An 18,617-nucleotide genomic window follows, 5' to 3' on the forward strand; every position below is an offset into this window, starting at 1 on the left:
ACACCTAAACATGATCAGACATGTAAGCAAAGTACAATTAGTACTCTAGTGAAAAAAAACATGCCCACCTTTTTTTTTTTTGTCTGCCTGTCTTTCACAATCTATGCCCATTTTTATCTTATCTATTCACCAGCTCTTCCCCATTGGATCCTGCGGGGAAAGGAATATGCCTTCCTTTTGACTTGTACATGAACTAGCAGAAGCCCGATTTTCTCATGGCCATAATAACAATACCAAAGTATTATGATGAATGGTGGTTTTTGTTTTTTTTTTTGTTTTTTTTTTTTCCATTTCCCTAACAAAAAGCAAGACAGATCATGAACTCTAATAAAACTACTAAAAAAAACCCTCAGGCTTTACACAGAACACAAACATTAAAGACATGTTGGGGAGAGTTGGTCAGACCGCCATGAAGAGGAATGAGATACAACTTTAGTCCTTTTTTGCAACTCCTCATTATCTTCCTCAGTTTTTTAACTTAATTTTCCAGATATCCAGGTTTTGGACATGACTCTACCAATGGTCACTCATTATCCGTAGTTGTGTTGATACAGTTCCAAGTTGCCGTGTTGGGAGTGGGGGAGGGTACAAGACATCCAATTGACTTTTTCAGCAGGTAAATGTGTTATAACCCCTGTATCTGAATATTAAAGTACTCGCTTTAAGCATTATCCAGAAGAAAATCTGAAGCTGAACATAAACTTCCTTGCCACTAGACTGAAATTCACAGTTGGTTCTAGGAGCCCAGCTCTCTGAGTTAGACATGAGTTTGAACACCAAGTCTTTGCATTTTTGTTCAGCAGCTTCATATTTTTAACTAAAGGTTAAAGCTGAAACTAATAGTTGCTCCTGCTGAGAAGCTGTGTTTGCATGCTGTTCTCATCCTCAGGGCCAGCCCTGAGGAACAAACCTCAAGTGTGTGGCCCTGCTCCTCCAATGCAGCAAGGCTCTGGATGCTGCTGCGCTGGGGTGGAATGAGATTGTGGTGCCAGGTACAGCTGTCAATTGTGCTACAGTAAAGGCAGGCTAATGCCTTCCAAGCCTGAGGATTTATGCTAGCCCATATCTGTTCAGGCGTAAACCAGAACAGGAATTTGACTACAATAGCAATATGAGCAGAGGTGGGCACAAAATAGAGCAAGAAGACACATGCTGGGATAGTGTCTGATGTGATGCCCCAAAAGCACACAGGTGAGGGTCTGGGGATGGATGGTGTGGGGGTGAGTCCTGCATAGGGGAGCCACATCTTACAAGGATGCATGTATCAATTAGGAGGAAGAACTGAGCATGTCTCCCTTTTCATGAGGACAGCATATCATCATAAAAAAATGAGGATGATTGTCAGCCTTTATTCGCTATACATTTCCCTTATTCAGCCAGAGAATTTTTTTAATTTTTAGAAAAAACAAGTCTCCTGCAGTTATAAATCTGGTAAAACATATAGCTTTGCACAAAATCAGAAAGACTACGAGCTGTCACAGTGACAAAGAAGGCTTGGAAGAGGGTTCAGGTCACTGGGAAGTCATTCATTTACTATGAAAAGCTGTTGGACAACTCAGAGAAAAAGCTTGCCAAAATGCACTGGGAAATATGAAGTTGCCTGGTCCTTACAAGAGAATGGTGTGTGCACATCACTGCAGTGCTGGTAGGAGCTGCCCGTGGGCCCTGCCCTGAGATGGCTGTGCTTGGGGCAGTTCAAAGAGCTGTACAGAGAAAACCAAACCCTGCAGAGATCGAAATCTATTTCCCCAGAAAGGCTAGAGGGGAAAAAAAAAGCAAACCTGAAAAGGAGAAGCAGTTTTCAACGCAACTGTCTTCTTCCTGCCATAACAATGTCTTTCACATTACCAGCAAAACAAATCCAAATTGTCACCACAAACACCTCTCAGGAAGTCTGCCCTCACTGCTGGCTTCAAATTTGGCATATCTTTGCAGTGCTGAATTAATTCCTGCCTTGAATCTCAGGGTTACAATGAGCCACTGCCCAGTCTGTGGTGTGGGGCCGGCAGGACTCCAGCTGTGCTCTGTGCCATCCCACCCCTCCCTTAGGGTGCAGGGAGACCCAGTCTGTGTGTGCGGCTCCTTCCTCTGCAGCCGGTCACCTTTCTCAGATAGGTTAGCAACATTTGAAAGAAGAAAAGTGTTGGTAGGACACCTTTCACAATAATAAATACGAATTGCAGAGCTTCTGTGAATTTAGGTCAACACATCACCCTTAGAGCGCATTATAAATTCATCAGAATCACAGCCTGAAGAAATTTTTTTTTCTTTGGCATCAGCTGCTTTTAGCTCTGCCACAGATCTTTAGCAGAATTTAAACTCCAGATTAAGTATTGATTGAGTTTAAATAAATTATAATATGTTGTAACCAGAAAGCTGGGCCGTGGCTGGAGCAGACAGTTTCCCTTTTTACCTTCCTTCCCACTTCAAATATTAACACGTTTATTCACTGCATTATGGCTGCAATGAACAACCAATTCAAAAATGTATAATACTGAAGTAAATACTAATTTAGGCAGCACCTTCAGCTACTTGACATGTGAATGAAGAGAAATTATAAACCATATAAGTACGTTATAAATGCATTAACTTAAAGGATTACGAGAACAGGAATAATTCCTAAAGAACTAGCTATGAGGGAAAAGTAAACCACAAACTGCAGCTTCTGTAAAGGTTTGATTCAATTTCCGATACAATAATCCCTTTTTTAAGGGATTCAAAAATATCTCCATAATGATGTATACCAACAAACTGTAACAGAATGATGCACTTTTGTATTGCATGCAGTCGCATCAGCTGCTTGTGCATTTGGCACGCTATTTCTGGACCACTAACATAACAGATGAGTGTGTCCTTCTCAAAGATATTTCATAGGAACAGAAAACTTTCAATAGCAGGTATTCAAAATATAACCAAGATATCATTACCAAAGCTGGCTGAGGAACAAAACAGGCCCAAACTTTACAGACAAGAAAACAACAACTATGCGCTATACTGCTAAAAGAGGACAAGAGGACACATAAGGACATACAGTTTCGTGTTTGACCTATTTTGGTTGATTTAATTTTCAGATTCTGTAAGCCAAGCTCCAGTGAGTTCCTGAGGAAAAAATTCTAACTGGCATTTTAGTGTGAGTCAAACCTCACACAAAAAGTGCTTTGTGCATCAAGATAACATTAGGAGCTGTCTAGCTGCACGTACCAAAGGGCCAGTATGAACAAAGCAAAACAGCTGTAATGGACTTCTAATAGCAATAATACTTTGCACTTCTGTAGTTTGTTCCAGATCTCTGAGTGCTTTGCAGGGCATAACAAGCCTATTAGTCGGAAAGCCCAGCAGAAAATAATTATCACAGTTTTACTGATGAAGAAACTGAGGCACAGAGAAGTTAATGCTCTCTGTAAGATCCCGCAGCCACCAGGACGCCAGTGCTTTGTCAGAAACCCCTACAAAGGAACTAAATCCATACTCCAAACAAACCACCATCAGCCAGCCAAGCTGGGTGTTTGGCTATTTCTCCAGCTTCACAAACAATAAAATGCATCTTTTCATTTAGAGGTAGCTTATTTCGTATTGGTATTCTTACCAAGATGATGACAGGAACATTCATTCTTTTAATGAAAATGCAGACTGTTCAGGGTATGAGAGTGTTTCAGATAAAGCCCACAATTTGGACAGAGTGACTGAAATTGCATATATCACCATATTGCATCTAGACATACAATGTGACAAACTTTATTCCAGCTGACATGGTAAGCAATTGCTTATTTTAGGAGGCATCCTTAGAATTCTACCAGCAATATTCTATTCAGACTGTACACACCCTCTTTCGACTCCTAAGTCATTCACTGTGAATAGAAGTGGCAAGCTTTGAATTTGACTCTTCTTTTTTTCTAGTTGCTAGTGAACAGCTGTAATATTTACAGCTTTAATATTTACAGCTTTCTTTGCATTCTGTGGTAAGGAAGATGTGATTGCTTTATTCTGAAAAGCTTAATAAATGAATGATTTTTCCAAACATCTCTTTTCCTACTTAGATATTGCTCTGTGGTTAGAATAAGCCAGCCTTTCTTTGAGGCATTAGTGAAACCAAGAGGTAATGGAGTTACATTTTGCAGTGCTATACACTTCCACTTGCCTATATCTAACTTCACCACCACTGAAATCTTCTTGGGATTTAACCCCAGGGAAGCCAAACTTCTGTCTGGCCAGGCAGGGGTTCTAGAAGTGCATTTCCTCAGGGGTCTATCCAAAAGCCTTGAGATTAGCACAGAAATGCCACAAAGCGGAGCATTTAGCCTAAGCCCCATCTGCAAGTAGGACCATGTGTCCAGTGGTCATATGTGTAGCCCACAGTGACAATGAGAAGCAGTGGCAGAGGAATGAGGGACCGAGTTCAAAGATCAGGAAGTAACAGGAGAGAGTAACAGTTCTACCTGCTATACTGGAAGAAGTAGTAAGAATTTGCCATTTCAGTAGTTTCCTTAAACCAAAATTGATGCTCAGAGATACGTGGGACCTTCTCATGGCCTAGATCACGTGTCTAACCCACTAGTTTTATGTGTTTGTTGCCCTTTTAAAAAAATAATAAGTTTTTTAACATATTTTATTTTATATGCAGCCCAAGATGATTCCTCTTGTGCTCAGCATGGCCTAGATAAGCCAAAAGGTTGGACACTTATGATCTGTATGTAAGCTGTTACTCAAAACAGGGGGCACAAAACGCACTTCAGTTCAGTAATGCATCCAAAAAATCCCTATGCACCTTCTTCTATTAAGCAATAGATACTTTAGTTGGAGGATGAGGATTGAATAGTATTTGCTAGTATTTTCCACGCATGTTATATCATGTATTGTTTTCTGTAGCTATATACGTGAAAACGTACAGGAAGTGAAAGCAAAAGGAGCTGCTAGCAGTCCTTGCAGTGCTAACCTTTTAGGGTCATGGCTCAGTGGGGTAAAGAAGACTTAGAGTTCTGTGTTTTTATAGCATGAGTATTTTAGTGATTTCTAAATGTGGTGACCTATTGCTAAGAAACCTTTAGGCTTTTGAAAGGAAAATTCAGCAGCATAACATATCCCTTTCTCTGCTTTCCTGCTTTTTAGGGGAATAACAGCATTCCATGTCTTTGCATAGAACACTGCTATAACGCACAGACTCAGTCCACAGAGTAGTCACTACAGCATCCATACCTGATACACTAAAAGCGATGTATACGTTTATGATGCTTTTTGCCTTTATTCTAACATCCTCTTGTTTTCTTGTCTTGTGAAAGCCAAGTAAATGTTATATTTATAAAACAAAGAGTAACCATCAAGTCCTCGACATCTCAGCATTTCCTCATATTTGATAGACTTCTGCAGATACTGCTGCACAAACGCAAGAGCTATGTGATGACGGCTAGCTGCATTTGAAAATTCTTTAGCCCAAAAGCCTGGCAAGAATCTGAGACGAAGTGTTAAAGCAACCTGACAGAAATCCCCTGCAGCGTTTAAGAAAAAAATCCAGCCCTCCCTCTTCCCAGCTAAACCCTGAAACAAGGTCAATGCACTAAAAGGCTCTGAAAGGAGTTTTTTTTATAAATAAATATCCTAGGGAATTAGTGAAGCAAGTCACATCCCTAAACTAAAGGTAGTTGTGTGTATGCAAGCATTTCTATTACGTGCTGGGGGGTAGCACACACCAGCCAATGTGAGATTAAATGCAGATTTATTTTTTCTCAGGAAGAAAACTGGGATCAGAAGCTTGAATTAGTGGACTGTTTAAATATACACCTAATGCTAAGCCTGTAAACAGTCCCACCTCTTCTGACGTGCTGGTGTCGCAGACCCCTGAACCAGCAGTTGTAGTCCTAACAAGCCAAATTAGTGGTGCAGCAGTAAATACAGGAGTCTACCAAATATGAGCTGATGCTGAGATGTCAAGGCTTGGTGGCTGCTCTGCTCCCCAGATTCAGGCTCCCTGACATTCACCTCTGGTTGCCTCCTGTCAGTTGTAGAAAATGTCCCCTTCACTCAGCTGATCAGCTTTGCTGCACAGTAACAATTCCTTCTCTTTCAAAAGGAACCAAAGTTTCAATCTCGTCTGACTGCAGTCAATAGCAACCGTTCCTTTGGTCAACAGAGTATGACTTTCAACACAAACATTCACTGTAAACCTGACTTAAGCAAGAGACGAAGGGAATTTTCTGGGGAAAAGAGTTCTTTTGGAAAGGATGTAAAAATTCAGAGAATTTACGTATTATTTGATGACATCACTTCCAGGCTTGCACCCAGCTTAGAATGGCTTTCTGGATATTATTTCAACCCCCTCTTCCTCCACTTTGATTTTATATAGAGCCATTTCTTATACAGATTTCATTTGCTTGAAGGAGAAGAGTAAAAGGAATCATTAAGGCACAAATCCACTTACCTCTACTGTATCTGTGATGTTGTTCCCCGAGCAGCAGTAGCCTCTTGCACTCTGGAAACTTGCACAGTTTTCTCACAGGAGAAACACGGTGTCTGAACCAGCATGAGCACAGCAGTGGACAACTGAAAGAAATGTACGAAAGCAAAAAGCAAAACTAAACATAAGTCCAAATCAAAATCTTTGAATTTCTTTTCCGTGAGAATATCAAGTAACAACCATGTAATTGGCAAAGATATTCAAGCCTTCCTATTTTGGAGGTTATTTCCTAAGGTTTAAAATGCAACTAAAAAGCTTAGAATTCTATATTAGCACAGCCTGATCTTCAGTATTGCTTATCACTGCCTGCAATGCAGCTGGCTCTCTCTCTTTCTTTGAAAGTCTCAGATTTTTTTGCAGAGAAATTATGTTTCTAACATATGATGAGCATCATAATGTTATAATCATTTTCAGAGCTACCGTGTACATTATTAATTGTGTACATGATTCTCTTGACTGGCTCCATTGCACATGCTGAGATTAGTGGTAACCAAGACATCATTATAAATTACAAGGTAAGATGAATGAGGCCAGCTTTGTATTTCTGGCTTGGTAAAGGTGTTGATAGCTTGCACTGAATGGAAATTCTTGTAAAAAAGTGAGGCTGGAAAATATTCTTTTTCCTGAACTGCTGAAATGATAAATACTAAATAAACATCTGCAAGCGAAATGGCTCCCTGCTGCCCAGCAACTACTTTCCTGAACACCTAAGAATGCAGCCATGAATGCAGCCAAGTTTAGGTATGGTATCCAAAGCAAAGAGGAAACTCACAAAGCTGCGATCACTTCATAGTTTTTGAAGTGTATTCTTTTAAATTGCAAGCAAGAAGGTCTCTAACTATCCAGTGGACCCAATTCAGAAGATATTAGCCTGGATATTTTAAGTAGACATTACCAAATCAGTCAAAGTTACTATTAAAACAAAACAAAACAAATTCAGAAAAACTGGAGTTGGACTCGATGATTTCCAGAGGTCCCTTCTAATCCCTGTGATTCTATGAAGTATTTCACAGAAAAGGAGATGTATGAACACAAACAAGCATAGCAATGAAGCATACACACTGCATGAAGAAGAGAATAAAATTCCTATGTTTTTGTTCTCTTTCCACAGCTGTTTAAGCACAGTGGGAGCTGACTTAAGAGCTAACACAGATTTTAAGTACTGTGAATGGTGGCAGCTGAAAAATAGGAAGTAGATGCATCTGGCCAACTTAAAAAGTACAAACTAGGACTGCAGAACACTTATATTTGCATACAACCCTGCTTCTTGACTATAATCACGACTGTCTCCAGCATGTAGACAAGAAGCTGCTGGGCTCCCTAATTCTTTTAGCTCCTTAGAAGAACCAACAGTTCAAGTAACAATCAATTTGGGATTCTTTTCTTTATGAAATTTACAAACATTTTCTTATTTCATCTATGAAATGTTATTTACTTTTAATTTTTTTATTTTTTTTTAAGGCACTTTATATTATAAAGCCTAAATCCTTGATCCTAGTGGGAATTTTAAGTGCTAGTGGGTTGATTTTTTTTCATTGTTGCTTTGCTTGTTTTATTTTTAATAATGTTACCTGTTAAATGTTATAACTATGGCTTCAGGAAATGAAGGAAGAAGTCTCACTTTTGAATACCCCCATGTCTATTCTTACAATGTTACGTCATTTTTTGAGCTGTGTTAAATAAATGAAACTCTCTTAATGGGATAAGCAATTGATACACAAATAACATCCCATGCTAATGCTTTAGCACTGAATAAGCTAAGTGGTGGCCATTTTTTTCCATAAAACCTTTTTGAATTTTTCATTTTTATGATTTTCGTATAAAACCAGGAGTGAGTAGATCCAGTTCCAGATGTAGCACTGTAGTGGTTAGAAAATGAATCCACTTTAACCTAGAAGTATCAGTTCCCATACGTTGCCCCTCAGGGTCTATCAGAAATCCCCATGTACACCACACGTGAGCAGGGCCACAGGCTGCAGGGCAGAAATCACTGATGGGAGATGAGAGCCTGGACAGGCATCGTGCATATTTTGCAGAACTGTCTGAGGTTACATTCTGTATTAGGGCATTCTTGAAACCAACCTTACTGATAAAGAAAAGGTACAGCATTCTCCATCCTTTCCTGAGTGGTTTCATTTTAAGGTCTGTTTTCTTCTTTTTCTAAGTGTAATACCTTACAGATTTTATATTCCTATAGAGCACGGAGAAAAAAAAGTATTGTTTCTATTTTATCAATTTCTAATTTTAGTTCTTTTCACATTTTGTTTGTTAGGCATAACTGGGTCAACATTTTCATTCATTCAGGTTGAAAATCCTGTCTGAAGAAAAGCAAAGCTACTTGTCATGAAGCAAAGCAAATGGTTGTGAATAATTTATAAGAAAGTAAAAATATTCTGCTTTTGAGATTTTAACAGGAGAACAACCTCAAGTTATGAATTATTATAATTACACTGAAATATGCTCTCCATCTTCTTATTCCTTTGCTGTTATTGGTGCAACAATGCTTTTTGCTTGAGTGGCTAGCGGTCTCCTAAGCAGCGCAAACAGGGACACTGCTCCAGGCCCATGGCCAGTGTCCCACAAACCATAATTTAGCTGTGGCTACAGCTCTGCTGCCCACCTGCATCCATAGTTTATTAAGATTCTCGCAGCTTTTTTACCTTATAGAAGATAACGTAGGTATGCGTTAAGTGTCTGGTGGGATATGAGCTGACTACCGCAATGAGGCCAGGGCTGCAGAAGTAAAAATGGTGCTCACAGGAAATCTGGGCTCAAAAGTGAGGCAGCATGTATAGATCTGCAAACTCACAGCTCAGGTACAAAGCAACACTGATATTAGGTAGGTAGGTAAGCTCTTGGCATTTGTTTAGTTCCAGCACTTGAGGCCAGCGTTCAGAGATTTGTTGCTATAAGTAAGGCTTTTCTCTGTATTGATATGGTAAATTTGAGAAATACAGCACAGTTAAGAGAGCAGTAAGATTTTAGCAACTTGATTAGGTGAAAGTTCAGTGTCACGAATGCTCTTATTAAAATTTCTGCAACAAACATGTCAATTCTCTGCAGTTGCAAGAACAGATGAATTATTTAATATTAAAGTCTGTCACTTTCTTTAAAATTTTTATATGCTTTCTGCAGTACAACATCCACAGTGTACTAATGCTGACATGAACCACCATGATTCCCAGCACCTTTTTCACTTTTGATTTTTAGGGTGAACACATGAAAGCACAAAGGAAATAACTAAAATGTGGGGAAGGATGTGCACACAAAACAGCTTCTGTATCTAAAACAATTTGTTGCAGTTATCATTCAAATCACAAATTTCATTCTGTGAATCATGTGTCTTTATGCAACAAACTCTTACATTTCTGAGTCACACTGATATCAGACTGAAAAGAAAGGGAAAGGGTGGGGAGTCCACATGTCCTTATCAACAAGACTGATTCCAGTCGTCTGCACGTGCAAGATTTTAGCAGTGCATTCAATATTTTCATGCAAGGTGTGGTCAGGTACACTAAGATTATTGTTGACAGCGTGTTTCCACAGGAGGCACCCCAACTGCTCTGAGGAGCACATAGTACAGTATATTCTAATCTTAGTATGAACTTCTACCCACCATTGCCCTGTTTTCATAAACATCCAAATTCCTGACTGACACATTTCCTATGGTTATCCCCTTATTCACCACCGAGTGATAAAAAAAAGTACTTTGACCAAAACCAGGTGATGAAGTCAACATTCGCTTTGAAGAGGGAGAACTAACTAAGTAACAGAGCAGGGGGCCCAGCTTGCTGGAAAAAGTCCTGCTTTAGTTTGGCTTTTTTTTGGGGCAACTTAAAATAGACTTCCTCAAATTTCAGACATCAAGAAGGCAAAATCACTATGAACAAATTCTGAGAATCCCATCTGATTGGCTCCAGTCATACCGAGTGCCAGGCACACATACTATCTTTTTGTATTTGTGTACTGTACTTATATTTTATGAGTGGATATTTTTATAGGGATATGAAATTTGGATAATATAAAACTTCTACCAAATTGGAAAAAAAATAAAATAAAAATGTAGTCCTTCTCAAGGAATGCCACAGAGTTAGCAGAGCAGTTTCAAGTAAGTTTCAGATTAATGTCATGGTGGCTTCCCTTGCAGAAGGCTGACTGGCTATCATCTCACATCTGCGTGCTACCAAATTGTCTTCCTTCTTCCACAACTCACCATTTTCATAAGGATCATGCAAAACATTATGGGATTAGCCATGCTAGGCATAGAACACACTGTGACATACCATAGATGGAGTTCAAAATTACTCTTCATTCAATTCCTTCACATGGTGTGACAAAAAGAACCACATTTGCTCTGGTTGCCTGCCAATTCCCACCAATTTGACCTTGCCTGAGCTTTTGTTTGTGGCCACCAAATAAATTTCTTTCAGCTTCTCAGTTTTAACCAGTCTTGCTGGATTTGCACCTTTCTCTTTGCTACCTACAAGCTTGAACCAAAGCTTCTCAACAGTTTCATTCTTACACAGGCACTTGTAATACATTTAAAATCAGAAAATACAAGCATAATTAAGCAACTTATACCATCTTGAAGTATAAAAGTAAGATATACTCACATTTTTCCACTCAAAATAATATGCTGGAGTTTATTAGTGACATTTGCACTGTGAATTAAAAATGTAGCCCTCTCTTTGCTGATATCCAACATATGGCTTGGCCACAGGATTATAAGGACTACATTTGCTGAATATCCTCTATGGAAATTTTCCCTCAGCTAAAAGCAGCCTTCAGGACGGGTGCTGAATACCCTCCTTGTGATTTTTTAAAGCTCCCTCTGTGATTTTGATACCCAATTTTATTAACTTTAGCAAGAACTATGCCTGCTAATCCTGAAAGGTGGGCTAGCAAATCCTTGGCTGTATGCAGGTGCTTCAGAGATTAGGATGCTAATCACTCACATTTAGCTGCTGCTATCAGAAGAACGAAGGCAAAAAGACAGCAGAAAAGAGAGACAGTAAGGCTTGGATTAACACAAACCATGCAGATCCCATGTGCATTTTCCTTTCTCAAACAAGAAAAATTCAGTCTCTTCTCCTTGTTGTGAAGTTCCAGAGCCTAAACACCCGTAACTTGTAACAAACTGTAGCCTGAGAATACTGCACAACAACGTGTGGAGGGATACTGGTCCCTTGTCTCCTTCCATGGATCCCTGTCTTGTTCTACTTTCAAGCCAAGTATTTTTACTTGGAGATTTTCCTACAAACAGAACTTAGTCCTGTAGGAAATGTGTAAGAAAGACCCTACTCATATTACCTGTGGAAATTCAGTGATATTTGGAGAAGTTGCTGTTTCATAGTTGATAGCTGTTGATCTCCCCTTTCTTATATCATGAAGATCTTCTGAAGATAGATGAGTGTTTACCTTTTTAGTAGATGTTATTCCAATGCAGTCAGTTATTGCATGGTGTTACAAGTCATTTCCTTCTTAGAAATAGATGAGGGAGACAAAAAGGATTTGTTCTGTGGCAATAACTGCTTTTTTTTTTTTTTTTTTTTTTTTTAAATTGTGGATTTTTCAATGCTTTTTTCAAAGAAAAATATCTTTGCCTTTTCACATCTGGAAGTGTTTTCATATGGGCAGGTGGCTGTTATGCTGAACAACTGAATCTTATTGCAGAGGCCACTGAGAGCTGCCAATTTAAAATAAGGGCTGTCTGAGAAACTAAGGGAAAACAGAACATCTTATAAATTAAAATGAGAAGTTATTTATACAGTCTAATAGAGAGTAATGAAATCTATGATTTCTCTATATTTTGAGGTGGAGAAAAACTTCAAAGGCAAAAGTCTTGGTTTTACAAAGACCTTTCAATGCCACTTATTAAAAAAAAAGTAAGAGAGTGTAAGACATGTACACGCATTAATGTTCTCTCATGGAAAGGAGATATCCATGTTACATGAAAATTAAGTCCAGAAAGCTTATGGTCTGATGCAAGATTTATTGGCACTGTAGACAAAGAATTCCCAGAGCCTCCTGTCTTTGTCAGAAAATGTTCTACAGAAAACTTGGTGCTGCCTCTATTCCTCCATACCTGGTCTTCCAGGACTGAACTGCTACCTGCCTTCCAACGGTTCAGTTTAGGAATTTCTTTTCATTTTTTAAATTAAAATAGTGCAGTGATTCATACCGTGGTGATTTATTTATTTATTTATTTTGAGAGGAGCCTAAAACGAGACTGTCTGACTCTCCCCAGCCTTGCAGCGAATGTAGTAATTCACCAGTGAGGGAAGCGGGCAGACAACTGTGAGTTTGTGGGAAACTCCAGTTCAGCATCCTTTGCAAAAGTACAAAGGACCAAACATGATATAAAGCAGCAAAGAAATGAAATATTTGCCATGATAAATAACTTGCTTCAGTGTAGCCATATGTTTGGGCTATTAGTGAGAAAGCAATATATAAAATAATTTATGCTGGTAGATTTTGGGCTAATAGAATTGCTGACAATTTGTCTTTACTTTTTCTGAAGTAGCTTTTATCATGGCAGATATTAATATATGTACCATAAGAATGTGGAAGTAATGGGTAAAGAAATAGAAAAACTCAGTACGTCACTAACAGAAACAAAGAAAAGTTGTGGTTAAGATCAGTTTTCATTGAATAAGCTTTTCCAAACTGCATGTGGAAAACCACATGAAAAAGGACATGTGTATGCATTTGAAGAAAACTGCCTCTGCCTTCTGTAATGCTAAGTAGAGTGGAGACATATCTGTTTTCTATGGGACAGTGTGTGTCTTCAAGACCAGGAAGAGGGAGGCTGGAGATTGCCCTCAGCAGAAACTTAAAATTTATTCCTGTCAGTGATGAGAGAAGTACTTGATCCACAGCATTTCACAAATGAAAAAAAAAAGCAAAGGAAGTTAAGACAGTCACTAAAAAATTTTCAGCCATCTACAGATGGAACAAAGAAAGTAAAGGTACCACTAAGCATTTAAGAATAAGTTTGAAAGATGGACTAGTCAGAGCTGAAAAAAAACATAAAAGCATGAAGGTATGGAGACACGGAAATGAGATAAAGATCTCCACTGATTTAGCAGAAAAATCTTATGCTGTATCATGCCAAACTACCTGAGATCTGATTTGCTTGACAATGGAATTATAAAAGATTAGACCCTTCTAATTAAGGTATTTGAGGGTGGTGCCACATGAGAAATAATTAGTTCAGTTGAGAAGAAGAGTTCAAGGGGATGGATATAAAGGAAGGAGGCATGAATTTGTTATGCAGAAAACAGAACTGCTGGACTGGGGCTCCCTAGGAGCTGGGCTTCCCCAAGGACCATTGTGGGAACAGATGCTGTCTCATGTTTCCAGTAATGGTTGTCATAGAGAAGAGAAAAGTACGCTAATGAAATTTAATGATGGCATCAAGGAGATATGAACTGTAAATATAGAAGGTAGTCCAAATATCATGGAGGAAACTGTAGTTGATAATGAAATAAACCTAATAGGAAGAAAGAGAAATTCGACAGGAGAAAAGTGAAAAGGGTTAGCAGAGAGCCTTTCAATCTGAAATAGTAGAGGAGGAAAGGAATGTGGGATGGGATGAAGACAGCGCAGTCAGACACCTTGGTAATTCATCTCTGGAAAAGACAAATGCAGTCCCAGTGTGTAGAAGGTGGAAAATTTCCGATGATAAGTAAAACCAATAACATACATTTCTAGCCACTCACTCAGAAAAACTGTGTTAAAGTATATGACAAATGAGTGTTATGGAAACAGCACTTATTTTACTCAATAAAGGAGAAACAGCACTATCTTCAAAGCGAAGTTCCACAGTAAGCAAATCTTACTAGTTAAAGCCCATATTCCAGTTTCCGTTTTCCAACAGAGCTGCATTTTTTTTTTGCATACATTCCTTAAGGACCTGCTCCACCTTGCTCAGCTCTTGGATAGTGAATCACTGCAGCCTCTCATTTCCAAGGTGTTGCTCCATCCTTTTTGCAACCACCAACCCACGTTCCTCAGACATGCAGATAAACAGAGTCCACTAAGTAAGAGAACCTCCACTTGATTCCTAGCTTGGCTCAAGGATGAGCAGCAAACTGCTCTTCTATGAACTACAAGGCTTTTACTTGGGTAGACCCCTGGGAACAGCTCTGCTTTCTCAGCATGCCTGGGGGTGGGAAGCAGATTCTGCAGATAAGTGAGTGCATTCCAGGTGAATGCACTATCAGGTACTGAATTTGAGAGAGCTTTGGTTGGCACGCACACTTATTCACCTCCATCATTAGATTTAAATAACAAGGCAGCAAATGAGCAACCTTCCCAAGACAAAGCAGTCAAAGAAACATCTCTGCAGTAGAGCAGCGACAAGGAAGTGGAAAGGGGAAAAAAAATCATCATCTATGACGCTGAGCCACATGTCTGATCACTCCATCCTGTAACTCGCCCCTCATCAGTACATAGCAACACTTTCCACAGCAGCCGTCTCCTCACTTTGGCTACTTATTGCACTCACCAGCTCAGAAAACTGCACTCTGCTTCAACAGTCAGTGAAGCATCAGATGTTCTAAATCAAACGACCACCCGCTGGTTGCGTGCCTGCTCCTGTGTACTAACTTTCCACCGGATAGCGAGTAGCTCCGCTGGCCAGCAGCAGGAAGAAGCAGCAGCCTTGCGTTTGCAGGGTGCAGCCAGCCTGGTGCCCTCCTTATCTGAAGTCGATGCTCCTTGGGATCACACTGATACAGATAATCCTTTAACTCATTTCAGAACGGCTCAACAGGCAAGAGTCTGTTTTCAGATTCCTCAAAAAAAGGGACTCCATTCAGGAAGACAGTACAAAAATAAAGTGATTTTTTTTTTCCTGTTATTTCCGTTATGCTCACATGCCTGTCCAGTGCATTCACAGGTCATAGAGCTTGTGGCTGTTTCTTTTCTTTCTTCCATCATTAATCTCTAAGCAGTGTATCTATGTGCAGGCAATCCTGCATAAGACAGAGCCAGCAGGAGACAAAATGAGGCAAAGAGGATTGCATTTGACAGAGCTGTTTAAATAAATTGTTAATTTTCTTAGAATACCGGGGGACCTGTCTGTAGCTCCAAATCTCCATAGCTTGTAATCTTATGAGCCATCTGTCTCCCTGTATGCTAGAGCAGGCTGTGGACTTGGGAGGATGATGAAATATTAGGATGTAAATATTGAGGGGGTGGCAGATTATTGCAATATCTAATCCTGCATCTTGCAAGATGATGGGTTCCCTCACCTCCCACTACAGGAAGGGAATACGGGTGTTTAGCAGCTTCAAGGTCAGAGCTCTGAAATACACATAAATTTGGCAAAATTGATCAATTTTACTGTTAGATATGTGGGTTTATTATATTTTAACCATTAAAAAAATTATATGTTTTATGTTGTCTTCTGTAATAGAAGACACAAAAAACATACCACTCAATCTACTGACCTTTAAGGCATGCTGCAAAACCGTGTTTTCACTTGGCTTTGCAGAGGACAGAGGCTGGGTTAAAACTAACCACTGCCTATTCATTTTTTATAGGAGGGATGTCTTGGTTGAAAAGAGCTCATATCTTCTCAGTGGATTAAAGCATATATTATATTTATGTCCTAAAATACATAAACTCAGTACACAATGGGAGGTCTTTATTTTATTTTTTTGTCTAAATTAAATATTTAAAATGAGTTCAGGTCTGTGGTCATGAACTGAATTCAGCTACATAGCTCTCCTGAAAAACGCTGTGACTTCTTTGAAAGACTAATAAATATATTTTCATCTCACAAATTCTTCAGCGTAATAATTCATGTCCTCTGTGGCTTAATATCACAAGGGAGACAATATATTCTTGCGGTAGAAGAATAGAGAAGAACTGTAGGTGACCTGCGTTTCATCTCTATTTTAAGAACTGAGAGAGTCGAAAAAGTAGTAACTACATCAAGTCTTTAGGACTGTCCTTCAATCACTTCTCTTTGAGCTTCTCCATTGCAACAATATTTACGTAAAGCAGTTCAAAACCTATCCCTGAACAGTATACTAAAATGTTCTATGGATAACTATTATGTATTAGTTATAATTTGGAAAGAAACACATACCTCAATTTGTTTCAGTTATTTTTAGATTCATTCTGTAACATGTGACCATCACATTTTAATAAATATTAAAACAAGCGCCTTTGCCTGAACTGCAAAGATAATCAATTGCAAAGCACAACACAAAATCACTCTGTTTTTTCTCCTTTAGTCATTGAATAAACAGAGCACTAACTTAAGACTTCTCATAGGAAGTCCAAATGAGGCCAGTAGACTTCTTATCTTTGCCAAAATCTGCATTGTAGCACTGATTTAGCAACCCTGTATTGCTTTTTCAATTAACTGACAATCCATAATATTTTCTTACATGCAGTTAATTGCTAGGGCTTATATAAGACAAATATCAACAAGTCTGTAGGTGAAAGAAATAGCACAAATAACCAGCCTCACTGGATTTCACGGTAAGTCTGGTAAAACAGCTAAGAAACTTGAATCTTCCCCCTTCAGATAAACCACAATGGAAATATGGCCCACAGATGTTTTAAAGTCACTAAACAGACTGTCACTATTATCTCCATATGAATATATACGTATGTATTCTGTCACAGAACTCCTGAGAAGTCTGCACAGTGCTTTCTCCTATATGGATGATTCCTTATAGAATTCCAAATTATATCAGCTTTAGGCTTCCTAAATGGAGAACATCAAGGAATATTGACAAAGATCACTGGTATTCTGCAATGTCAGGACATACACAGGGAAGTCAAACCCCAAATCAGACTTACTTTAATGTTTACAAAGATACTATGCTGTAATGCACACATTTACAAATGTAATTAATAAGCCACTAATGAAAGTCTTGTTGAAGCTTTGATAATTCAAAAGTTCTCTAAGGAACATTAAGAATGGATTTTTGGCATTTGTTACAGAATCAAACATTGTAATTACACAAATGGTTCCAATGCATTATGAGGCACATAGCAGCAGAGAGCAAACGATGTAACAAGCCTTATCAGACACTGCCAAACTGAAGCGTCTATGTGTTATATAACAGGACTCTCATTTGACCTTTATTTGCATAACTTTAACAGAAATAACAAGAATCTGTCTTTATCTCAGAGGCATTTCTTTTGAGAGCCATCAATCAATTAAAAACTTCCTATGTTTCTGAAAACAATGAGTAGACAATTCAGAAAAATACAGATTCTTTTTTATCTGACTCCAGACTGCTGAAGAAATCTGATAGTTCTAAAATTAAGAAACAATAAAATTAATTCAAATATTCAGTACACACACAAAAAAACCAACAGATTATCAGTAAAAACATAATTGAAAAATTCTCTGCCTTGAGAAGAGGCCTGCAAACAACAGTACTCCAATCATGCTACTTGACAGCTGCATAGAGACACCACCTAGGCAAACAACTTAACTTTATCTGTGCTATTCTAATGCTGAAATAAAATTGCCTGTTAAGAGCACCTCAGTGAACTGTTAAAGAAGGGAAGAGAACATATGCAGGTCACTTAGAAAGCAATGCGTCCCATTTATTTCCACTAAAACTACAACAGATAGAAAGAGCAAATTTCTCAGTTACAAAGTGCTATTGACAGGCACCACTACTAACTGCATTTGTACCAGCAATGAACAAGAGCCACACTACTAAACACCTGCACCACCACAATTGCTGTTGGCACTGCTGAAACACACAACCCACTACCTCACTGCACTCACAACCAGTTTGGTCTCCACAGGCAATCAGTAAACACTGACAAATGTCAATGGGTGCCATTGTTTTCACATAGAGGAAGCCAATGATGCACCTTTGCTTCATACGCTTCCATTTCACACGCCATTCTGTCAGAGCGCTGCTCTGCTGCTCTCTCTCACATAGCAACAGTAAGTAATGGAACACTGGCAGGAAAGTTCATCCTCCACTGCCATACCACCACCATCTGCCTCTGACACTGTGGGCCAACATAACAAAGTAGGATGCATTACTTTCAGAGCAGCCCTTGTATATTTTCACTTGGTATTTTCACCCTGAGATGTCCTATCCAAAAACAGAATAGTGCCTTACCCTGTTGGTTTGCTACCTTCCTGACACCTCACCACCAGCCCCTCAACAATTGCTGC

At 39.0% G+C, this 18,617-nt stretch overlaps 1 long non-coding RNA gene across 2 annotated transcripts in view; it reads right to left on the minus strand.

The window, feature by feature from the left end:
• LOC107317169 (uncharacterized) overlaps positions 1–18,617 on the minus strand; it is a 124,117-nt gene that overhangs the window by 59,407 nt on the left and 46,093 nt on the right. For both annotated transcript variants that reach the window (XR_014932623.1, XR_014932622.1), the window contains exon 3: positions 6,413–6,534. This is a non-coding gene — a long non-coding RNA (uncharacterized LOC107317169). The remainder of the gene's footprint in view (positions 1–6,412; positions 6,535–18,617) is intronic.

This window comes from Coturnix japonica, chromosome 11, assembly GCF_054131305.1.
Source record: "Coturnix japonica strain WE chromosome 11, WE-NBRP24, whole genome shotgun sequence".
Classification (NCBI taxonomy): Eukaryota; Metazoa; Chordata; class Aves; order Galliformes; family Phasianidae; genus Coturnix; species Coturnix japonica.